The 26,977-nt window shown below is 38.9% G+C and overlaps 1 pseudogene; it reads left to right on the top strand.

The window, feature by feature from the left end:
• Positions 1-20,618: 20,618 nt before the first annotated feature.
• LOC110573800 lies at positions 20,619-21,194 on the top strand (annotated as a pseudogene).
• Positions 21,195-26,977: the final 5,783 nt, after the last annotated feature.

The raw sequence follows: 26,977 nt of genomic DNA, 5'->3' as shown, positions 1-26,977 counted from the left end.
TCATTGAGAGACATTCAAACTGGCCCTGGAATCTGACATGTATGGGTGTAGCTACACACAACAGTGTGTCAGTGGCACAAACATCGCACAAACACCACTGAATAATGTGGGGTGAGGGTGCTGATTACTTGGAGTGTAAGCAGAAAAACAGCAATCACTATGAGGCTTCAAAAAATCATTTCCATTAGAATCTGAAGAGATCAAAGACTCCGGACTTCTTTTCCAAGAGTTGAACCCTGGCAAAAGTACCATCCTACCCACAAATATACTTCTTCCTTAGTTGTTGTGATCATCAACAACGAATGCTAAAAGCAAGGGGAACAGAGAACTAAACACCAAACACAGGGAGAAATTCCCAGAAGGCGGATGACAAAGTCCTCAGGGCCCTCAGCTTGGCCTTTCTGCTCTGTCGTGAGCTCTGCAGAGATCAAGCAGGAGGCAGAGCATGGGGTCAGCTCCACCCTTGAAAGATGGGCATAGAATCACGCTGCCTGGAGGGGACAGCTGTGCAACTGGAGGCAAGTTATGTAATGTCTCAGCTTGAGTAGGTTTTTTCCCCTCACATATAAAATGGAGATATTATGACACATGGGGTTGTTTCAAGGTAATTGGCAAGTATACTCAATATGCTATTCATTGTCAAAATGAATACCTGTGTAGGTACAATATGTCAGCTCTAGAAGCACATGAAGGAAATCCCTGACATTTAAAATATGACCCATGAGATGGAGGTAGTAACTTTACAGTGAAGAAATCTGGCAAGTACTACCTCAGCCTAGTGATCAAAGTCAACATCACGATTAATGTCTTATCAATAGCAGGTACCTGTGACATGAGGTGAAGGGGCGGGCACGCCCCTCTGTAGCGTTCCTCCCACGAACCCTAACACCAGGCTAGCTATGATCAAATCACCAGACAAACTGGAATTGAAGAAATTCCACAAAATACCTGACTCATACTCTTCAACACTGTCAAGGTCATGAAAAACAAGGAAAATCTGAGAATCTCTCTGAGCCAAAAGGATCCTAAGGATACATGATGCCTAAATATAATGTAGTATCTTGGATGGACTTCTGGACCAATAAAAGGTATTAGGGGAAACCCTGTGAACCAGAATCATGTTTAGAATTTAATGAGTAATAATGGACTAATGTCAGTTCCTTATTTCTGACAAATGTACCATAGTCATATAAGATGTTAGCCACAGGGGAGTCTAGGTGTGGGGTATATATGGGAACTCTGTACTAACTTTACAAAGTTTTCATGAATCTAAAACTATGTAAAAATAAAACATTTATTTAAAAATATGCTCCATGGAAAATTTGGTGCTTGAGCTGTTGTGGCAACATAGTTGACACATTTCATAGAAGACTGGGAAGTGAGGTGATGGGACTGTCTGAGGACAAATCTAGTTCTCAATCATGCACAGGCAGACATTTTATAATTTGCTGTATTAAGGTCTTATTTCTTTATTTGACAGAGAGAGAGAGAGCACAAGCAGGGGGAGCAGGAGAAAGAGAAGCAGGCTTCCCGCTGAGCAGGGAGCCCGATGCGGAACTCGATCCCAGGACCCTGGGATCATGACCTGAGCCAAAAGCAGATGCTTAACCAACTGAGCCACCCAGGCGCCCCTAATTTGCTGTATTAAATGAGGAAGTGTACTGCTATATTCTTAAATGCTCCTAAAGCATGGTTAATTGATTGTCCCTCTAGCCACGTCTAGCTCAGTTAAGTGTTAATCAAATGGGAACAACTGTCAGTCTTGGTGGGTGGAAGCTGGATTTTGGAGCCAGGCAAAGGAGGATTCAAGTCTTGGCCTTGTAGTCCCACTAGTCACATTTAGGGTCACTCTGATTTTTGGTTTCTCTATTAAACAGGCTTACTTATGCCTGGGGAGTGTTAAACCACATACACGCAGTATCTAAGTCCTACAAATGCTCAAGAAATGTCAGTTTCCTCCCTTTCTACTTCTATTTTCAACTGCTACCATCGAACTACCTCTCCAACATCTCTGCCTGGATGTCTTCCAAATATCTCAAATTTAACAGGTTTCAAACCACACTCCTGATTCATCTTACACCCCCTTCTCACGCTCCTTCTCCTGCCAACATGTTTTTCTCCCAGACTTCCCCAGTTCAGTAAATGGCATCGCCAGCCCACCAGACACCCAGTTGCTCATGCCAGAAATGTAGAAGTCATCCTTGTTTCCTTCCTTTCTCTCACTCTCGCCCTCCCCACCCATCCCTTCAGCAAGTCTTGCCCTCTCCACCTATGAGATAGTTGTCAGGTCTGTCCACCTCTCTCCATCAGCCTTGCCACCAAGCCTATTCCAAGGCATTAGTGCCGTGAACGGGTCTTCTCACTTCTGCCCATCACAGTCAAGTACAGTTTTAAAAGCATTCACTGGGGCATGTCATTTCCATTCTTAACAGATTTCAAGGACTTCTCACAATTTTTAGAATAAAGTCAAATCCCTACAGCATGGCACACCACTCTTTTTTTTTTGTTTGTTTTTAATGATTTTCTTTATTTATTGGAGAGAGAGAGAGAGAGAAATGGAGATACCAAGAAAGAGCAGGAGCAGGGAGGAGAGGGAGAAGCAGGCTTCCCACGGAGCAGGGAGCCCGATGTGGGGCTCGATCCCGGGACCCTGGGATCATGACCTGAGCCGAAGGCAGACGCTTAACCAACTGAGCCCCCCAGGCGCCCCATGACACACCACTCTTCCATCCAGGGCCATACAGACTTTTCTCAGTTCCCTCTTTTGGGAATGCTATTTCCCTAGCATGTCCCATAACTGGCTACTTCCCAACCTTTAGGGATTGATGGCTTCTCTCTCTCATCATCCTTTCTCATAATATTTTCAAGGGCTGTTTTTCCTCTCTCATCATTCCTTATTCATTTTCTTCATAGCAGCTCACATTTTGCAATGCTTTCTCTCTTTGTTTGCTGTCTGTCTCACCTCACAATTTTGTTAGATTTCAGAGGGAAGAGAATAAGTCTTTTTGTTCATGAAACAAACCCAGTGTCTAGAAAACTCCCTGGCATATAGTGGGTACCCAATTTATTGAATGAATGAATCAGTAAATAAGGTATCTTTCAATTCTCTGGAAAAGCCCCATAAAAATGTAGACTCGTAGCATGATCCTAATTTTATTAAGTAAATCATATGATAAATACATAGAAATAAGACAAAATTCACCAAAATGTTTATGGCTATTACCTTTTACTGATGGAGGTAGAGGTTACTTTAATTTTTTCATATTTCTATATTTTCCAATTTCTCTACCATGAATATTACCTTGATGCTACAGAAGAAATTTTATTTTATGCTAAAATACAGAACAGTGAATTCATGACAAAAAGAATAAGGTGCTCTCTAGGTAAGTAAACCTTTGTGTGTGTGTGTATGCTGCCATCTAAGGAGGTTCTTGTTATTTTATTCTGTTAAAAATACATGGTTTCTACAGGCTGAAGTCATTGTTTTAATTTTAGCACCGACCAGCTCTGTGTTCGACAAACAGAAACCTCATAGAGTTTCCCTGGATGGGACACAGAGATGGCAATCATAATGCCTGCCCTACCTTTGTCTTTGGGGAACTATAAAATACCATAAAAATTTAGTTGTCATGATCCTCCTCAAGTCCCATCTGTATGCTACCAGAACCTTCCAGAAGAGATGCACATATTCTGTTTATAAAATATATTAATATATGGAAACACGAAAGCCGGTTTTCTCCGTAACCAGAGTGGCTGTTCTAACAGGTCCTACTGTACACTTGAGCAAGATGCTGTTTCTCTAAATAAAGATGACAAAAAATATTGGGATAATAGTGACACTGCTGTCATACAAATTCAGAAAGAAAAAGAGGCCTGGTGACTCAAACATTGTATTTGACAGGATGATTCAGAGTGGAAACAGAAGGAAGGTGAGTGAGTCAAACTCTAGAGGTCTGAGTATAAATATGTATTCCGTCCAATTCACTCATTCAACCAACAAATATTTAGTGAGCTTCAACTATGCACTAGACACTTTCCTAGACCCTACATATACAGCAGTGGGGGGAAAAAAAAGGACAAACATAATACCTTTATGAACAAGATAACTGAATGAATGATAGAGAAGTGATAAATGGGGACATATAAAACAAGCAAAGGAGATGGAGAGTTGCAACCCAGAATAGGAAGTTGTGATTTAAATAGAGCCGTCAGAGAGGGCCAAAAAGTCAAAAAGGCAACTTACCAAAGAGCATTTGAATTGGGCAAGGGGGCAACCTATGTGGATATCTGGGGAAAAGTAGTCCAAGTAGAGAGAACAGCAAGTTCAAAGGACCAGGCAGGCATATTTGGGGACTATTAAAGAAACCAGTGTGGCCAGAGCAGAGCGAGCTGGGGAAGAAGGGAAGAGAAAAAAGTCGGGAGGAAACAGGAGACTGGCTTCCATAGGGCCCTATAGCCACTGCTCCAACTTTGGCTTTTACTTTGAATGAAACAGAGAGCCGAGGGGTGACATGATCTGACTTGTGTTTTGACAATATCACTCTATTACACTCTGACTACTGTCTTGAGAACAAGCTCTAGGGGCAAAGGTGAGGATGGAGGCATGGAAAACCATTAGGAGACTATTGCCTCCTGGCCAGAAGTGTTATCGGCTTAGACCAGAGTGGTAGTAGTATGGGTAAAGGGGGCAAGATTTAGGATATATTTTGAAGGTAGAACCAAAAGAATTTGCTGTAGGCCTGGCCAAGATGAATCAAATATGACTTGAAGGTTTTTGGCTTGAGTAACTGGAAGGATAGAGTGGCCACAAATTGGCATGGGGAGAAGATCAGGAGATCCCTCATAGATATCCAAGTGGAGCTATCAGGTAAGCAGGTGGATACACCAGTTGGGAATTTAAGGGAGAGGTTCAGAGCAGAAGGAAATTTTACTAGTCTCACTGGATTAATCATATTTCAAGCCACAAGACTGACTGAGATCCCAAAGGCATGCAAGTAAATAAAGAAACAATCCAAGTTTTGAGCTCTGGATGTGAGAAGGAACAAGAAAAAAAAAAGTTAGAACAGCCAGAGAAGTAGAAGGAAGGCCAAGAGAATGGTTATTCTGGAAGCTAAGTGCAAAAAGAATCTAGGGAGGATTATTGGTCAATAGGTCAAATGCTACTGCCAGGTCACAGAATAGGCAACTGGCCATAGGGCTTAACAATATGGAAACCACTGGTAAGAGACCTTGACAAGGATAGTTTTAGTGGAATGGTGAGGGTGAAAGCCTAACTAAAATGAGATTAAGAGAGAAAGAGATGAGTGAAAATGGAAATAGTGATAGAGAACATGTTTGGAAGATTTGATATCAGAGAGTCCAGAGAAGTAGACAGTAGGAAGAGTGGGCAATGGTTATTTCTAAGTAGTTCTCCTGAAAGAAAAGCAGAAAAATGGCCTGGGGTTACAAAAAAGACATCAAGGAAGATAGAGCTGGTGCTGACAAGTCCAGTGTGAGAAAGCTTTGTCCAAACTGGTGAGGAGGTACAAGAAAGGATGTGGTACCCTAATACAGAGTTAAACAAAATTGATAAATGGTGTGTGGTTGGAGAATAGGAAAATGCCCCAGAGGAAGAGAGTATTAGACATGAGTGTGTATTCCAGATTAGTGACTTTCATCAACATACAAAAATCAATTGATGTGATATACCACATTAACAGATAGAAGGATGAAAACCACACAATTATCACAATAGATGCAGAAAAAGCACTTGACAAAATTCAACACCTCTTCATCATAAAGACTCTCAACAAACTAGGTATAGAAGGAAATTAGATTAGTAAATTTCAGCCTTTTAATTAGAATTTAATACAAACTATATTCCCAGCCACTTGCATGAGAATACATGTAATTTTAACATCTATTGCCTACAATTTATGACAAAAGGCTACATGAGTTCAGTAATCCTCTTATTTGAACTTGTGTTTTATGAACTAATCATAATACTGTTTGACAAAAAAGTATGCATATATGTTTGAAACATTGTGTATTATCTTTCCAGTCCGCAGATGACATCTGATATGCATATGGCTCTACTGATCCCTCTTAACAATAACTCCTCTCTAGATTTTAGGGAAGATGGATTTGATGGTACATCTCTCTTCAGTCTTGTTCATATGTTCATATATTCATATTTACTGAGCACCTATATGTGCCAGGACACTATTCATCTCTGTTTTCCCCTTTGGATTCTATGTTCCTGTCAGGTGAGGGCACTTCCTCAAGTATGCCATGATCTCTCTGGCTTCCAGATCTTTCCTCACATTGTTCTTTGCCCCAAGGGGCCCTTTCTCCTCATTTCTCCCAGTCAGCTTCCAACTGTCATTCTGAACTCCATGGAGATATCACTATCTCTAGAAAGTTTCATTTAGGATGACAGTATTTGCCCTTGGCATGAAGACAAATGCATGTGTAAACCAACAAGAGGCTCTGGGCTCCATCAGCTACTCCTTCGAAAGCCCTGGAGTTAGTTCTGGTCCTTCTATTCACATGTGCCCATTACCAACTTTTCTAGAGTTTGAGATCCAGACCATATTAAGTGTTAAGATCTGGAAGACATTACAAAGACAATGTGGAATACTGTAAGTGCTTTAGATGAATGTAAAGCAGATGGGAGGTCAAAAGGTACAGATTCCCAGTTACAAAATAAATAAGTCCTAGAGATATAATGTACAGCCTGGCAACTAGAATTAATAATACTGTACTGTATATTTGAAAGTTGCTAAGAGAGTCTTAGAAGTTCTCATCACAAGAAAAAAAAATTGTAACTGTGTGGTGATGGATAACCAGACTTATTGTGGTGATCATTTCACAATATATACAAATAATGAATCATGTTATACACCTGGAACTAATATAATGTTGTATGTCAATTATATTTCAAGAAAAATAGATAGATAGATAGATACATACATACATACATAAAGCAGATAAGGGATTAGAGAAGGCTTGGGGGGGAAACAGATTTGTCCTGGAAGCTGACAATTTTTTTGTGCTTTGATGTGAAATTAAATGAGATGATACATTTGAAACACTTTGCAAAGCACTGGCAACTAGTATGGATGTCATGAATGGCAGCTTTCTGATGATGATGCCAACCAGGACTTACTGGCATGAGAGGCAGTGGTGAATTTAAATACCAAAAGGCCCCTTAGAAAGATCGAAGGAAGGATTGATAATCAGAGATGAATATAAAAAATAGACAGGATCTGTAAGCACAGAAGGATTGTTTAGATTTGCACATAAACGGGGCGGAACAAGATGGCGGAGGAGTAGGAGACCTGGATTTCATCTCCTCTCAGGAATTCAGCTGGATAGGGATCAAACCATTCTGAACACCTACAAACTCAACAGGAGATCAAAGAAAAGAAGAGCAACAACTCTCTCATTAGAAAAGCGACCACTTTCTGGAAGGTAGGACGTGCGGAGAAGTGAATCTGAGGCGATATTCGGGAGGATAGACGGTGGGGGAGGGGCCTCCGTCGGCCGCTTCTGGCAAGTGATAGAACCACGGAGCACAAAATCGGAACTTTTAAAAGTCTGCTCCGCTGAGGGACGTCACTCTGGTGGCTAAGCGGGGGCTGGAACCCTCCGGGACAGTGTGGTCTCAGGACCTTCGGGGTCACAGAAAGACCGGGGGTGCCTGAGTGTGGCAGAGCTCCCAGGTAATGGAGCAGGGAAGCCGGCTGCAGAGGCGGAGCCCAGGTGCGGGCTCTCAGCTCGGGGTTGCCATAAACCGTGATCCGCGGCACAGTTGGGCCACTGCTCCTCCAGCAGGGACCCAACAAGCAGCAGATCCGGGGAGACTCACCTTCCTCCCCCGGGAGGAGCCATGCGGGAGCACACTGCGGGGATCTGCTGGGTTTGGAGACTCCACCCGGGGTCGGGTGCCAGAGATAGAAACGCGCGGTCATAGGCCGAGTGAGCACGGAGTGCGGCCGGAGACCGGGGAGACGGAAGTGACTGACGGCTTTTCTCTGGGGGCTCACTGAGGAGCGGGGCCCTGAGTTCTCGGCTCCTCCAGGGCAGAGATTGGGAGGCCACCATTTTCACTCTCCGCCTCCAAAGCTGTACGGAAAGCTTGCAGGGAACAAAAGCTCTGGAGAGCAACCCGAGCAGGTTACTTAGCCCGGACTGGGCAAGGGCGGGGCAATTCCGCTTCCAGCAAAGACATTTGGAAACCATGGCAACAGGCCCCTCCCCCGGAAGATCAGCAAGAACAGCCAGCCAAGACCAAGTTTACCGATCAATGAGAATGGCAGAACTCCAGCGCTAGGGGAATACTGCACATAGAATTCATGGCTTTTTTACCATGATTCTTTAGTTTTTCAAAGTTAATTGTTTTTTTTAACTGTCTTTTTTCTTTTTTTTTTCTTCTTTTTTTTGAATTTTTCTTTTTCCCTTTTTCAACCAATATCTTATCAATCCCTTTTTTAAAAAAAACTTTTTATTTTTCATTTTTAGAGTCATATTCTATCCCTTCATAGTAGTTACCTGTATTTTTGGCATATATATATATAACTTGTTCTCTCTTTAAAATTTTGAGATAGTTTCTTCTAACAGATTAAAATACACCCTAAATCTCTAGTATATAGTTTGTTCTACTCCCCTGCCTGATCACATTCTCTCCCTTTTTTTTTCTTTTTTCTTTTTTTAAATCCTCTTCTTTCTTTTTTCAAACAACTTCTTATCAATTCCTTTTATAAAATTTTTTATAATTTCCATCTTTACAGTCATATTCCATCCCTTCATCATATCAACCCTTATTTTTGTACATATATAAGTTTTTCTTTCTTTAAAATTTTGGGAGGCACTTTCTTCTAAAAGACCAAAATACACCCCAAATCTAGTGTGTGGCACTGATCATATTTGATCACATTCTGGTTTTTTGGTTGTTGTTGTTTTGTTTGTTTTTGTTTTTATCTTTATCTTTTTCTTTTTTTTCTTTTTCTTTTTTCTCTCTTTCCCTTTCTTTTCCCACTGCTTCAGGTCTTTTCTGATTTGTTTAGAGTATATTTTCTGGGGACGTTGTTACTCTGCTAGCATTTTGTTCTCTCATTAATCTATTCTCCTCTGCACAAAATGACAAGACGGAAAAAATCACCTCAACAAAAAGAACAAGAGGTAGTACCGACTGCCAGGGACCTACTCAATACGGATTAGAACGATGTCAGATCTAGAGTTCAGAATCATCACTTTAAAGATACTAGCTGGGCTTGAAAAAAATATGGAAGTTATTAGAGAAACCCTTTCTGGAGAAGTAAAAGAACTAAAATCCAACCAAGTCGAAATCAAAAAGGCTATTAATGAGGTGTAATCAAAAATGGGGGCGCTAACTGCTAGGATAAATGAGGCAGAAGAGAGAATCAGTGATACAGAAGACCAAATGTTGGAAAATAAAGAAGCTGAGAAAAAGAGGATAAACAACTACCAGATCACGAGGGCAGAATTCGAGAGATAAGCGATACCATAAGACGAAACAACATTAGAATAATTGGGATCCCAGAAGAAGAAGAAAGAGAGAGAGGGGCAGAAGGTATAATGGAGCAAATTATAGCAGAGAACTTCCCTAATTTGGGGAAGGAAACAGGCATCAAAATCCAGGAAGCACAGAGAACCCGTCTCAAAATCAATAAAAATAGGTCAACACCCTGACATCTAATAGTAAAACTTATGAGTCTCATAGACAAAGAGAAAATCCTGAAAGCAGCTCGGGAGAAGAGATATGTAACCTACAATGGTAGAAACATTAGATTGGCCAGAGACCTATCCACAGAGACCTGGCAGGCCAGAAAGGACTGGCAGGATATATTCAGAGCATTAATGAGAAAAATATGCAGCCAAGAATACTATATCCAGCTAGGCTGTCATTGAAAATTGAAGGAGAGATAAAAAGCTTCCAGGCCAAACAAAAACTAAAGGAATTTGTAAACATGAAACCAGCCCTACAAGAAATCGTGAAAGGGGTCCTCTAAGCAAAGAGAGAGCCTAAAAGCAACATAGACCAGAAAGGAACACGGACAATATACGGTAACAGTCACCTTACAGGCAATACAATGGCACTAAATTCCTATCTTTCAATAGTTACCCTGAATGTAAATGGACTAAATGCCCCAATCAAAAGACACAGGCTATCAGACTGGATTAAAAAACAAGACCCATTGATATGCTGTCTGCAAGAGACTCATTTTAGAACCAAAGACATCCCCAGATTGAAAGTGAGGGAGTGGAAAACCATTTACCATGCTAATGGACACCAAAAGAAAGCTGGGGTGGCAATCCTTATATCAGACAAATTAGATTTTAAACCAAAGACTGTAATAAGAGATGAGAAAGGACACTATATCCTACTTAAAGGGTCTATCCAACAAGAAGATCTAACAATTGTAAATATCTATGCCCCTAACATGGGAGCAGCCAATTATATAAGGCAATTAATAACAAAAGCAAAGAAACACATCGACAACAATACAATAACAGTGGGGGACTTTAACACCCCCCTCACTGAAATGGGCAGATCATCTAAGCAAAAGATCAACAAGGAAATAAAGACTTTAAATGACACACTGGACCAAATGGACTTCATAGATATATTCAGAACATTCCACCCCAAAGCAATGGAATACACATTCTTCTCTAGTGCCCATGGAACATTCTCTAGAATAGATCACATCCTAGGTCATAAATCAGGTCTCAACCGGTACCAAAAGATTGGGATCATTCCCTGCCTATTTTCAGACCACAATGCTTTGAAACTAGAACTCAATCACAAGAGGAAAGTCGGAAAGAACTCAAATACATGGAGGCTAAAGAGCATCCTACTGAGGAATGAATGGGTCAACCAGGAAATTAAAGAAGAATTTAAAAAATACATGGAAACCAATGAAAATGAAAACACAACTATTCAAAATCTTTGGGATACAGCAAAGGCAGTCCTAAGAGGAAAGTATATAGCAATACAAGTCTTTCTCAAGAAACAAGAAAGGTCTCAAGTACACAACCTAACCCTACACCTAAAGGAGCTGGAGAAAGAACAGCAAATAAAGCCTAAACGTAGCAGGAGAAGAGAAATCATAAAAATCAGAGCAGAAATCAATGAAATAGAAACTAAAAGAACAGTAGAACAGATCAACGAAACTAGGAGCTGGTTCTTTGAAAGAATTAACAAGATTGATAAACCCCTGGCCAGACTTATCAAAAAGAAAAGAGAAAGGACCCAAATCAACAAAACCATGAATGAAAGAGGAGAGATCACAACCAACACCAAAGAAATACAAACAATTATAAGAACATATTATGAGCAACTCTATGCCAGCAAATTAGATAACCTGGAAGAAATGGATGCATTCCTAGAGATGTATCAACTACCAAAACTGAACCAGGAAGAAAGAGAAAACCTGAACAGACCTATAACCACTAAGGAAATTGAAGCAGTCATCAAAAATCTCCCAACAAACAAAAGCCCAGGGCCAGATGGCTTCCCAGGGCAATTCTACCAAACATTTCAAGAAGAATTAATACCTATTCTTCTGAAACTGTTCCAAAAAATAGAAATGGAAGGAAAACCTCCAAACTCATTTTATGAGGCCAGCATTACCTTGATCCCAAAACCAGACAAAGACCCCATCAAAAAGGAGAATTACAGACCAATATCCCTGATGAACATGGATGCAAAAATTCTCACCAAAATACTAGCCAATAGGATCCAACAGTACATTAAAAGGATTATTCACCACGACCAAGTGGGATTTATCCCTGGGCTGCAAGGTTGGTTCAACATCCACAAATCAATCAACGTGATACAATACATCAACAAAAGAAGGAACAAGAATCATATGATCCTCTCAATAGATGCAGAAAAAGCTTTTGACAAAGTACAGCATCCTTTCTTGATCAAAACTCTTCAGAGTATAGGCATAGAGGGTACATACCTCAATATCATAAAAGCCATCTATGAAAAACCTACAGCGAATATCATTCTCAATGGGGAAAAACTGAGAGCTTTCCCCCTAAGGTCAGGAACGCGGCAGGGATGTCCACTATCACCACTGCTATTCAACATAGTATTAGAAGTCCTAGCCACAGCAATCAGACAACAAAAAGAAATAAAAGGCATCCAAATCGGCAAAGAAGAAGTCAAACTCTCACTCTTTGCAGATGATAGGATACTTTATGTGGAAAACCCCAAAGACTCCACCCCAAAACTGCTAGAACTCATACAGGAATTCAGTAAAGTGGCAGGATATAAAATCAATGCACAGAAATCAGTGGCATTCCTATACACCAACAACAAGACAGAAGAAAGAGAAATTAAGGAGTCGATCCCATTTACAATTGCACCCAAAACCTTAAGATAACTAGGAATAAGTCTAACCAAAGAGACAAAGGATCTGTACTCAGAAAACTATAAAATACTCATGAAAGAAATTGAGGAAGTCACAAAGCAATGGAAAAACGTTCCATGCTCATGGATTGGAAGAACAAATATTGTGAAGATGTCAATGCTACCTAGAGCAATCTACACATTCAATGCAATCCCCATCAAAATACCATCCACTTTTTTCAAAGAAATGGAACAAATAATCCTAAAATTTGTATGGAACCAGAAAAGACCCCATATAGCCAGAGGAATGTTGAAAAAGAAAAGCAAAGCTGGTGGCATCACAATTCCGGACTTCCAGCTCTATTACAAAGCTGTCATCATCAAGACAGTATGGTACTGGCACAAAAACAGACACATAGATCAATGGAACAGAATAGAGAGCCCAGAAATGGATCCTCAACTCTATGGTCAACTCATCTTTGACAAAGCAGGAAAGAATGTCCAATGGAGAAAAGACAGTCTCTTCAACAAATGGTGTTGGGAAAATTGGATAGCCACATGCAGAAGAAGGAAACTGGACCATTTCCTTACACCACACACAAAAATAGACTCCAAATGGTTGAAAGACCTCAATGTGAGACAGGAGTCCATCAAAATCCTAAAGGAGAACACAGGCAGCAATTTCTTCGACCTCAGCCAAAGCAACTTCTTCCTAGAAACATCGCCAAAGGCAAGGGAAGCAAGGGCAAAAATGAACTATTGGGACTTCATCAAGATAAAAAGCTTTTGCAAAGCAAAGGATACAGTCAACAAAACCAAAAGACAACCGACAGAATGGGAGAAGATATTTGCAAATGACATATCAGATAAAGGGCTAGTATCCAAAATCTATAAAGAACTCATCAAACTCAACACCCAAAGAACAAAGAATCCAATCAAGAAATGGGCAGAAGACATGAACAGACATTTTTCCAAAGAAGACATCCAAATGGCCAACAGACACATGAAAAAGTGCTCAATATCGCTCGGCATCAGGGAAATCCAAATCAAAACCTCAATGAGATACCACCTCACACCAGTCAGAATGGCTAAAATTAACAAGTCAGGAAACGACAGATGTTGGCAGGGATGCGGAGAAAGGGGAACCCTCCTACACTGTTGGTGGGAAGGCAAGCTGGTGCAGCCACTCTGGAAAACAGTATGGAGGTTCCTCAAAAAGCTGAAAATAGAGCTACCATACAATCCAGCAATTGCACTACTGGGTATTTACCCCAAAGATACAAAAGTAGGGATGCGAAAGGGTACGTGCACCCCGATGTTTATAGCAGCAATGTCCACAATAGCCAAACTGTGGAAAGAGCCAAGATGTCCATCGACAGATGAATGGATAAAGAAGAAGTGGTATATATATACAATGGAATATTATGCAGCCATCAAAAGGAATGAGATCTTGCCATTTGCAACGACGTGGATGGAATTGGAGGGTATTATGTTGAGCAAAATAAGTCAAACAGAGAAAGACATGTATCATATGACCTCACTGATATGAGGAATTCTTAATCGCAGGAAACAAACTGAGGGTTGCTGGAGTGGGGGGTGGGGTGGGAGAGATGGGGTGACTGGGTGATAGACACTGGGGAGGGTATGTGCTCTGGTAAGCGCTGTGAATTGTGCAAGACTGTTGAATCTCAGATCTGTACCTCTGAAACAAATAATGCAATATATGTTAAGAAAAAAAAAAGAAGAAGAAGAAGAAGAAGAAGGTAGCAGGAGGGGAAGAATGAAAGGGGGGAAATCGGAGGGGTAGACGAACCATGAGAGACGATGGACTCTGAAAAACAAACTGAGGGTTCTAGAGGGGAGGGGGGTGGGAGGATGGGTTAGCCTGGTGGTGGGTATTGAGGAGGGCACATTCTGCATGGAGCACTGGGTGTTATGCACAAACAATGAATCATGGAACACTTCATCTAAAACTAATGATGTAATGTATGGGGATTAACATAAGAATAAAAATAAATAAATAAATAAAAATAAAATACTAGAAAAAAAAAAAGATTTGCACACAAACGTGCTAAGAATACTAAGGGTAGTTTGTTAGTTTGAGCCCAAGGAAGTAGCCTAGTAAGGAGGCAAACACTTGCTGTTTAAAGCCAATGATTGAATCTTAAGTGAAACAGAGAAATAAACAATGGAACTATTCAATCCCAACTCTACATCTATTTCCTGAGAGAGATATGAGAATAGAAAGAGTAGAATTTGCCTTTATATAAGAACACAGATTCAGGCAGGCTAAGAGGACTTGGCCTTTGCCTTGGTCAGGAGTGGTAGTGGGGGTTGGGGATAGGATTTTTTTTTTTTTAAATAAATGAGTTTCTAGTCGCACCATTTCCTTCAAGGCTCTATTTTTCTGGTCCTTTTATGTCCATATGCCTATAGCCAACCTTTTTAGAGTTTGGAATCCAAGCCATACAGGTACCATCATCAGATCTAAAGGTCTGGAAGACTTTTCTCCCACTTCCACCAGCCAGCCAAAGCCAATATCCTCTCTCCAAGAAAGAAGGATTTGTTATATACTTCACTCATATTTTGAATAACTTCTGCATAGAAACATTATTACACAACCCATGGCTTTTAGGTGGAACAGGTCTATTGGATTTTATTTCATTTGTGCTATTGGTTAGTCATTTGCAAGCTGGACTAGAAGAGTTAACTCCTTGTACAGTGTTTCTATGGTAAAATGGAAAAATATATTCTGAGTTCCAAAAAACTGACTTCATTATTCTTTCAGTGACTTAATTAATAAACATGCCTTGAAACCCTTCTATAGGCCAGGCTCTGTGACTCAAAAATGAAGGAAGACACAGTATCCTCAAGAAATTACCAACCATACCTTTTACTGTCTCATTCTGAAACAATTATAATATATTATATGATATAATACATGCCATCTAAACATCCTATGGGAATGGAGGAGATAGAGTGATCATTGTTGCCTGGGGTGTTAGGGAAGGTTTCAAAAGACACTTTCAAGCTAAGTTTTTAATAGGCAGCAGAAAAACCTAAAGAGCATTTTAGGCATACCATTGAGATGAGAACCCATTGAGAATTGGGTGTTTTATTCCTCTTAGACTCCTCCTGTATAAAGCCTGATACATAGTAGGTGTTCAGTAAATCATTGCTGAGTTAAAAAATGGATGACAATGTAAAATACGTGATTTAGGATAGATATAAAATAGATGGAGGGTAGGGAAGATGAGGGAAAAATAGCTATTTGTGCTTTTAAGTTTGGGTACAGTTTTCTTAGGAAAAACTGGATGGGTTAAGTCTGACTATGACTTCTAGGTACAGAGAATAACAGTGATGAAAACAAGAAAGCATGAATGGTGTGTGGGGACAATGAGAAATCTAATGGGGCCAGAATTTAATGTATGCAAACAGGGATGCATTATTATTTTCATGGCCTTAGGCACTTTTGCATTTGTGGACCCATTCCTCCATTAGAAACCATATTAAAAATTATATTTTACAGCTGTGTTGGTATAAAGCTAAATATATTCAGTCTGAATTCATGATTATTATTACCATTATATTCATTTTTTCTTCTAATTTTATAATTCATTAAAATTATAATATTGTCATGAACCCCAAAGAGCATTTTGGGCCCTAGGTACTGTGCTATCATACCTGGTAGATAAGTTGGCCCTATGGATAAACCAAGCAGGAGGAGATAGGTCTGGAAAGACAGGTGAAGGCTGAATGAGGAGAGCCTCACAGGCTATGCTAAGGCAGGTGAAGGTTAACGAGTAGGGGAAAGACATGGTTAGAATCCTTATAAGAAAGAATAGAAATAAAAATGTTCAGAAAGAGATGGGAGGCTCTTAAAACCAAAGACTAACCAGGATATGATTGCAACCATCTAGGAAAGATGGAGAAGACCCTTAGCTGGTAGAAAGCATGAGGATGATGAACTGAAGCAGCTATAAGAACTGAAGCCAGACTGAATGGGGGGGGGGTGGCAGAAAAGAACTGTCATTTCCAACCTGGGTGACCAGAAGAACAGCAAGGCCAGGAGAAGAAGGGCAGGAGGGGAAGTGGATTTGGTAGAGACGGGCTACGAGGGTGAAGGGTATGAATATCTTTTCATGATCAGAAACACTATTAAACATAAAGTTACCTCAAAAATTACAATTTCTGGACTAGAGGGTGCTATGCTAAGTGAAATAAGCCACACAGAGAAAGATAAATACCATATAATTTCATTTATTTGTGGAATCTAAAAAATATGAACAAACAAAACAGAAAGAGACTCATAAACACAGACAACAAATTGGTTGTAGCCACAGGGGAGTGGGGTGGGAGAATGGGCGAATAGGGGAAGGGGATTCAAAGGTACAAACTTCTAGTTATAAAATAAATGAGTCATGGGAATGCAACATGCAGCACAGGGAATAGAGACAATAATATTGTAACAACTTTGTATGGAGACAGGTGGTAGTTAGATTTATAGTGGCGATCACTTCCCAATGTATATAAGTTGTCAAATCACTATGTTGTACCCCTGAAATTAAGATAATTTTGCATGTCAACTACAAAAAAAGAAAAGATGCTCTCTTTAACTCTCTGCTGCTACTTTGACCTCACTACCACTCTTTTTATAAAAGGCAGGTACAACTAAAGAAAACATTAGCTGTGTGCCTACCAAACACAAACCTTTATTCTCAAAACATAAATTTTACTATGAAATCAATACCCACCTATCTGGCGTAGCAAATAATTATAGAGAGAAAAAGAAGATCAATCAGACATAAACATAACCAAAACATATGCCTTCAGTTCACAAATAGATATTTTAATATATACCTTAGGCGAGAATAAAGCAAGCTAAGTATCTAGGGATTTTAGCTAAACTGTGCAAAATAATAATTATTCCATAAATGATCATATTTAATTTTAACTGGCCAGGAGCCAAACTCATTTTTTTTCTTTTCTGCATTAATTATCCTTAGCATTATTAAAATGTTTCTGAGCAAAGCAACATTTTTACTGAGTAAATACTATAGAAACTCAGTAATTAGAATAATTGAGGATCATCTGAAGGGGTCATAGTTTAGCATTTTTTAATATTTTAGAAAAATATGATTTTATTGCTTTCAAATACAAAGAGTAATTCATACTGTGCTAACAAGGAATTGCCCAGTAGAAGGTTTTTATCAAAGATACATCTAATGGATAAATATATACTTTTTGTAAACATTAAGCTTTAAAAAGGCTTACATTATTTATTTCCATTATGGAGATGCCTGTTAGGACAAAGTAAGTTTAGCATAATGATATATAAATAATGACTCAATGGGATCTTTATGAATGAAGTTTTACTTTATGCCTATGCCTCTTCCAAACCACATTAACAATTTGAGCTATGAAATGTCTTTTGCTTTTCACACAGGTCTATAGCAATTTGGTGCCTCATTTCGGGGGAAGGCATTTATTAAACCACACTCAACACGTGGACCAGTGTGGAAGTAGGGTTGAGGGCTGAGGAGTAGGGGTGGAGGAGATGGGACACAATAGGCTTTTCTGACATCAAAATTTCATGAAGTCCTGACGGGCAGGATGAATATATAAAATCTATACAGAACTCATCAAACTCAACACCCAAAAAACAAAAAATCAGCCAAGAAATGGGCAGAAGACATGAACAGACATTTCTCCAAAGAAGACATACAAATGGCCAATAGACACATGAAAAAATGCTCAACATCACTCATCATCAGGGAAATACAAATCAAAATTACAATGAGATACTACCTCACACTGGTTAGAATGGCTAAAATGAACAACTCAGGAAACAACAGATGTCAGCGAGGATGCGGAGAAAGGGGAACCCTCTTACACTGTTGGTGGGAATGCAGATTGGTGCAGCCACTCTGGAAAACAATATGAAGGTTCTTTAAAAAGTTAAAAACAGAACTACCCTATGACCCAGCAATTGCACTACTAGGGATTTATCCAAAGGATACAAAAATAGTGATTCGAAGGGGCACATGCACCCCAATGTTTATGGAAGCAATGTCCACCATAGCCAAAATATGGAAAGATTCCAGATGTCCATCAACAGATGAATAGATAAAAAAAAATGTGGGGTGTATACACACACACGCACACACACAAATCACACAATGGAATATTACTCAGCAATCAAAAAGAATGAAATCTTGCCATTGCAATGACATGGATGGAACTAGAGGGTATTATGCTAAGCAAAATAAGTCAGTCAAAGAAAAACAAATACCATATGATTTCACTTGTATGTGGAATTTAAGAAACAAAACATGAACATAGGAGAAGGGAAGGAAAAATAAAGTAAGATAAAAACAGAGGGAGGTAAACCATAAGAGACTCTTAACTACAGAAAACAAACTGAGTGTTGCTGGAGGGGAAGTGGGTGGGGGGATGGAGTAATTGGGTGATGGGCACTTGATGTAATGAGCACTGGGTGTTATATGCAACTGATGAATCACTAAATCCTACCCCTGAAACTAAATTTAATTTAAATTTAAAAAGCTAAGGGGAAAGCAAAATAAAAGTCACAAATTGACTTGAATTTAATCCATGAATTTAATCTTTCTTCAGAGCCTATTGACTTTTAACTTAGCTTTACTTCTAACAAGCTTATTTATCAAATTTCTTACCCCAGGGCAGTTTAGAAGCAGCAAATGAGTAGTTTATAGGAACAGATTTATGTACTTTAAAAAGATCAGAAATGTAGAAAAAGCTTTATGCATGAAGATGTTCATAATGAGGTATTTGCAACAGTAAAATATTGGGGGAAATTCAACAGAAAAATACTGGAAAATAAATCACAGAACAGCAATATGACAGAATGTTGTACATTTATTAAAATAATTATATGGTAATAGTCTTATGTCCTATGTTATTAAATGAAAAAGTAGGATATAAGATTGTCAGTATAGTAAACTCTCAACTGTATCCAGGGTCCAACAGTAGAAATGTGATAATACATGCACTTTATACCCATTTATGGTCATAGTATTAAAATGAGAAAATCTATAAGCAAATGAGGAAATAATTAGAGGGATGGCCCCTTATGTCCTAGATAGCCTACTGTATGGGAAGATCTGAGAAGTTTATGTACACTACAAAGAAAGATGTAATGAAGCTCGAGAACTTGAATTAAATATAAAATACACTTTAAAGTCTGACAGCATGAGTCTGCTCCTGACTGAATTTTATTTATTTTTTGTCACTGATAAATTCTATTACAATAATAAACAATGCAGTTGTTTAACTGAGTCATTCTTACATCAGCATTGCTTTCTGGGAAGAACCATAGTTTCAGAAAGGGAGAAGCTCCATCTGCTCCATGCCCTTTGTCAACTGACAGGAGCTCTGAGGAATCTCTTCAGCCTGCTGGGTAAAGTGCTCTTTCTTCCCTTTTACTGGCGCATGAGGGCAATCTCAGATAGATGGAACACACACAGACAAAAAGGCAAGAGGGAATTGTTAGAGTTTGAGTAGTGATTATATCTGGGAGATGGGATTTCAAGTGCTACCTATTTTCTTCTTTTCAAAATATGTTACTTTTACAAGTAGAATAGAAGGCGATTTTAAACACATTCTAGGGGAAAAGTTGGTAAATGTTAGAGTCAGGAAGTGAGGTGTTCCTTTAGGTAGGCACAAGAAAGGAAGCTTGATGATTGAGAGGGAGACAAAAAAATAATATGAGCACCAAAAATCATAGAAATATGGGACAATGTAATATAGGGAAAGTAGCTTTATGTAAATATATCAACCTTGAGACTATCATTTATTCAACTGTCATTTACTGTGCACCTACTAAGTGTTGGGTGCCTCACTGTATTTGATTCAATACAATAACGGATATATATATTGGTAACCATAAGTCCATGTGCACAAAAAATCAAGTGGTGTTTAGCAATTCTATTTATGAGAGTAAAGGTTTCCCTTCCCAATAATTTGGTGGATATGATGCTCAGAGAAATCGTCCTAGTACAGCAAACCTGAAAATACTAGACAAATACAAGTGAAAAAAAAAGTTTTTTTCATTGTTTGGCTGACTGGCCTAAAAAAAAGAGAATTTCCCAGAAAGCAAATACTTTAGAAAGCACAACTAAGAGGAGTAAGTGAGGGCTAGGCTTGCGAGCTCCGCGGAGGAGCTGGAGGTTGGGCTGCAGTTATCTCCGCGTCAGCTCCCAGTCCCTGGCCCCTCAGCAGCATGGTGTGCAGGGCGACGCTGAAGCGGCCCATGGAGTTCCAGGCGGCTCTGCTGAGCCCTGGTTCCCGGAAGTGGCGGTGCTGCGCCCCTCTGCCCAGCCCCACTCTGGGCCTCAGGCCCCCGGACGCCAAGCTTCCACTGTTTGTCCAGTCGCAGACCCCACCGCCGACTCTGCAGCAGCCCGCCCCGCCCGGCAGCAAGCGGCGCCTTCCAACACCGGAACAAATTTTTCTGAACATAAAATAAGAATATAGTCATTATCAAAGGTGGAGACATTTAGAAGTTGTTCTTAATCAGAGTGAAGCTTGTACTTGGGAAAGTCAGCCTCATTCCTCAGCACTCACAGCACCTACTTCTCCAGGTTCCTCCTGAATAAAGAAGGACCAGCCCACCTTTACCCTCTGAGAAGTTGGAATAATATGTGAGCGTCTCTTAAAAGACTATGAAGATAAAATTCGGGAAGAGTATGAGCAAATCCTCGATACCAAACTAGCAGAATATGAATCTTTTGTGAAATTCACACATGATCAGATTATGCAACCATATGGGACAAGGCCAACAAGCTACGTATCCTGAAGCTTTCTTGCGTATTTGGTACCAGGTTTGACCTCAAGAGATGGCTGCTGTACACTTTTTGCAACTGGTTTGATATCACATTTCAGCACCAACTTTGCATCCTGAGAACACTTAAATGTTTCTGCAGGTCCATTTTATACAACTTGAAAGACCTTAAAACTTTCTGGTTGCCACAAGCATATTTTTTTCTGCTCATCCAATAAACAGCTATGCCCTACTGCAATAGATTTTCCAAACAAAAATACCTGGAGCAGCAGTTTAGCAAAATATGCCCTCAGTGGCACTCAACAAATGGAGTTTCCCCAAGCAGAGTTCTATAAGAAATGAAATGGAACAAATAATCCTAAAATTTGTATGGAACCAGAAAAGACCCCACATAGCCAGAGGAATGTTGAAAAAGAAAAGCAAAGCTGGTAGCATCACAGTTCCGGACTTCAAGCTCTATTACAAAGCTGTCATCATCAAGACAGTATAGTACTGTCACAAAAATAGACACATACATCAATGGAACAGAATAGAGAGCCCAGAAATGGACCCTCAGCTCTATGGTCAACTAATCTTCAACAGAGCAGGAGAGACTATCCAATGGAAAAAAGACAGTCTGTTCAACAGATGGTGTTGGGAAAATTGGACAGCCACATGCAGAAGAATGAAACTGGACCATTTCCTTACACCACACGCAAAAATAGACTCAAAATGGATGAAAGACCTAAATGTGAGACAGGAATCCATCAAAATCCTAAAGGAGAACACAGGCAGCAATTTCTTCGACCTCAGCCACAGCAACTTCTTCCTAGAAACATGGCCAAAGGCAAGGGAAGCAAGGGCAAAAATGAACTATTGGGACTTCATCAAGATAAAAAGCTTTTGCACAGCAAAAGAAACAGTCAACAAAACCAAAAAACAACCGACAGAATGGGAGAAGCTATTTGAAATGACAGATCAAAAGCGCTAGTATCCAAAATCTATAAAGAACTTATCAAACTCAACACCCAAAGAACAATGATCCAATCAAGAAATGGGCAGAAGACATGAACAGACATTTTTCCAAAGAAGACATCCAAATGGCCAACAGACACATGAAAAAGTGTTCAACATCGTTCGGCATCATAGAAATCCAAACCAAAACCTCAATGAGATACCACCTCACACCAGTCAGAATGGCTAAAATTAACAAGTCAGGAAATGACAGATGTTGGCGGGGATGCGGAGAAAGGGGAACCCTCCTACACTGTTGGTGGAAATGCAAGCTGGTGCAGCCACTCTGGAAAACAGTATGGAGGTTCCTCAAAAAGTTGAAAATAGAGCTACCGTAAAACCTAGCAATTGCACTACTGGGTATTTACCCCAAAGATACAAATGTAGTGATCGAAGGGGTATATGCACCCCAATGTTTATAGCAGCAACGTCCACAATAGCCAAACTATGGAAAGAACCAAGATGCCCATCAACAGATGAATGGATAAAGAAGATGTGGTATATATAAACCATGGAATATTATGCAGCCATCAAAAAGAATGAAATCTCGCCATTTGCAACGACGTGGATGGAACAGGAGGGTATTATGCTGAGTGAAATAAGTCAGTCAGAGAAAGACATGTATCATATGATCTCACTGATATGAGGAATTCTTAATCTCAGGAAACAAACTGAGGGTTGCTGGAGTGGGGGGGTGGGAGGGATGGGGTGGTTGGGTGATGGACACTGGGGAGGGTATGTGCTATGGTGAGCACTGTGAATTGTGTAAGACTGATGAATCACAGACCTGTACCTCTGAAACAAATAATACATTATATGTTAAAAAAAAAAAAAAGAAGATAGTAGGAAGGGAAAAATGAAGGGGGGGAAATCGGAATGGGAGACAAACCATGAGACACTATGGACTCTGAGAAACAAACTGAGGGTTCTAGAGGGGAGGGGGGGAGGGGGATGGGTTAGCCTGGTGATGGGTATTGAAGAGGGTACGTACTGCACGGAGCACTGGGTGTTATACGCAAACAATGAATCATGGACACTACATCAAAAACTAATGATATAATGTATGGTGATTAACCTAACATAATGAAAAAAGGGGGGAAAGTGAGTTTTGAAGCTGGTATTTACTGTTTAGGTATCTGCTAGTAGCCTGAGGTTCTGTGTGTGTGTGTGTGTGTTGTTGTTGTTGTTGTTGTTTATTTGAGCTGTTCATTCTGGTAACAGAAGGCCAAACTATAGGCCCAAGGAAAATAAACTGGAGAACTGGAGAATCTCATATAAGTCCAGGGTCCCCAGATGGCTACTTGCTCAACAGATGAACCAGGAAAAAACTCTGACTTCTGAGGAGTGGGTGGGTTATGTTCAAAACTCAGCCCTGGCTCTGGAAGATTGGGAAAAAGAAAAAGGAGACCATAGTTTTTACTCATATTGGTTTGGAAGCTGGATTAATAAGAATCTATGTGGTTAAAAAATTAACCCAAAAAAATCCTGGGTTAGTAATGCTCCTAGATGCCTAGTAGAAGCAAACATAAAACCACTATGGAGGAACACACTTTAAACCTAGGCTTCAAAAATTTACCACAGAAAAATTTAAAAGAAAATTAACTCACAATGGGAAAAAAAAATGACTGAATCCATGAGGAAATAAGCTACCATGGATGAGAGTCAGCAGAAGCAACATACATAGAATTTGAGCTAGATGAGCTGCATATATTAGAATTTTCAGGTACAAAGTATAATAGCATGTTTAATATACTTAAAAGAATAAACTAAAATTCTTGGAGGTATTAAGTAACAAGACATTTCAAAATTGAACAAGCATATATGAAAAATAACCAAATAGGACTTCTGGAGATAAAGTGAATAACTATTTAAAGTTACAACTCAGACTATAGATAAAAGAGCAGAATTAATGAACTGAAATAGAGATAAATGTATATTAAATCAAATGCTGCAAAAAGAAAGAAAAACATGGTAAAGAAACATGGAGAATAAAGTGAAAAGTTCTGACCTATATACTCACAGTTCTTAAAGGATATCAGGGGAAGAGGTAAGTTTTGATGATATATTGGCTGGAAATTTTCCAGAACTGATGAAAGACAATGATCCTCAAATACAGAAAGTACAAAAAAAACTTCACAAAGAATGAATAAAAATGAAATCTATACCTAGATACATCACAGAGGGACTACAAAGCAACAATGACAAAGAGAAAACAAAAGTGGAAAGAAAAGAGGTCAATTAAAATGGCAGCTGTATTCTCAATAGTTACAATGGGAGATTATACATTGTAGTATATTTTGGAGAGTACAAAGAGAAAATAACAGTTAACCCACAACTCTCTATCAAGGAAAACTACTTTTTAGGAATTGGGGTGTATCATAAACCTTTGCAGGCAAACTCATAAGGAAAGTATTTATTTCCTGTACCTATTCAATACATGAAATTCTAAACTATTTCATGGAAAATGAAAATGATTCCAGAATTAAGGTTTAAGATGAAGGAAGAAAGAGGGAGAAAAAATGGTACATGAGCATGCTGAAACAAACGCTGACTGCAGTATATACAATGCCAATAATAATTAATTAATGGAGTAAAAATAAAATCAAGATAGACTAGGACTGAGGACAAAAACAGAAAACAATTTCGAAGAGGATGCTTGGGGGTAATTCATTTCAAATGGCCTTGTTTGTGAGGTGATTAAAGATATTTAGTAACTCTCAACACTGGGAACTGAAATATGCATGTTACAATTTTCAACTACAAAATGAAGAGAAACTTTAAGTTCCAAACTGTTGAAGGAAGCTACAGTTTGGGGCACCTGGCTGGCTCAGTTGGTGGAGAGTGCAACTCTTCATCTCAGGATTGTGAGTTTGTTTTATTTAAAAATAAAAAATCTTGAAGGAAGACACAGAATGAAGCAAATAAGAAGATAAAGCATGAGAAAAAGATAATATAAAGTAATAGGAAAAGAGAAATTATAAAATATAAATGAATGAAAATGATAATAATAATAATATAAAGAGGTTAATAGCTTAAGAAAGTTGATCAGACTAGATAAAATAAAAAAGCAAAAACAAAATTATATATAAGAGACACATTTAACACATAAGGAAACAAAATGTTGAAAGTTAAAGGATGTGAAAGTTTAACAGGAAAATACTACTAAAAGAAATCATAGATAGCTATTTTAATGGGAAATAAAGTAGACTTCAAGGTAAAATTATTACTAGTGGTAAAGAGGGTAGAGAATACTTAGACAAGTCTTAAGATACAATTTTAAACTTGTATGCATTTAATAATATGGCCCAAAATATAAAAAGAAAACACTGAACAAAATTTGAAAAAGGAAATTACAAATTTTTCATCATGATAGGAGATTCTTCCCTGAATGAACGAATTGATAGACAAAAATAAAACAAGGGTATAAATATAGAAACAATACCAATTATAAAATAATATTAATCTAAAGGCCATATATAGAACACTGCACCAACAACTAGATAACAGACATAACTGACCCTGTACTAGAACACTAACAAAAAGATAAATATATTTGGAAATTTATAAACTTCTAAATAAGAAGTAATGAAAATCAGAGAATACTTAGAATCAAATGATAATAAAAAAACATCACATATCAGGGCACTTGGGCTCAGTCCGTTAAGCATCTGCGTCCGGCTCAGGTCATGATCTCAGGGTCCTGGGATCAAGCCACATTTTAGGTTCCCTGCCCAATGGGGAGTCTGCTTTTCTCTCTCCCTCTGCCACCCACCCCCACTTGGGCATGCTCTCTCTCAAATAAATAAATACAATTTTTAAAAAAATCGCATATCAAAACATGTAGGATGTAACAAAAAATTATTAAAGAGAAATCTATAGACAACTCTGATATTAAAAAAGATAAACCTAGGGGCACCTGGGTGGCTCAGCCATTAAGCGTCTGCCTTCAGCTCAGGTCATGATCCCAGGACCCTGGGATCGAGCCCCACGTCGGGCTCCCTGCTCGGTGGGAAGCCTGCTTCTCCCTCTCCCACTACCCCTGCTTGTGTTCCCTCTCTTGCTGTCTCTCTCTCTCTGTCAAATAAACAAATCTTTTTTTAAAAAAAAGATAAACCTAAAAGCAAATGCACAAAGCATTCAGCTTACTGTAGTATAGTGAAATAAAAATAAGGAAAATATGCAAATTAGGTTAAAATATGTGACAGATAAATAAGACATATGAACACACATCTAGTAGGAACCCTAGAATAAGAGAATAGAATGAGGAAGACAACATTTGAACACATAATGGCTGATATTTCCCCAGAATTGAAAAAATTATGGAATCCTCGTATTGAAGAAACACACAAATCTTCAAAAGATTAAATAAATTTACAGCTGTTCACATTGTTGTGTACAGCAACAGCTAGAATTGTGTCCAATTTGGGAAGTTCAAAAACAAAGTACAACTAAAAAAACTAAACAGTGATGAGGCTAAAACTAAGGCACTCTAAGGCTTTTTTAAGAAGAGGGCATGGTATTTACTAAATTAGATTTTCTTTGAAGAGGTATACATGCCTAAAATGAAAGAGAAACTACTGAAAGGTTGAAGTAGAACATATTGCTGAAAAACATTTAGCAGGCAAAGATGGGTAAGGAAAAGTTGATCAACACAATAACAGATAAGAAAGAAAATGCATAAAAAATAGGAAGTACAAAATAAGATGGAAAAAATAAATCAAAATGTTAGTATTCACAAATGTAACCCAACTAATTTCACCACTTTAAGAATAGAGGATTCTCCTATTTGATTTAAAAACAACAGT

This window comes from Neomonachus schauinslandi, chromosome 13, assembly GCF_002201575.2.
Source record: "Neomonachus schauinslandi chromosome 13, ASM220157v2, whole genome shotgun sequence".
Classification (NCBI taxonomy): Eukaryota; Metazoa; Chordata; class Mammalia; order Carnivora; family Phocidae; genus Neomonachus; species Neomonachus schauinslandi.
This window is presented reverse-complemented; position numbering and strand designations above follow the sequence as displayed.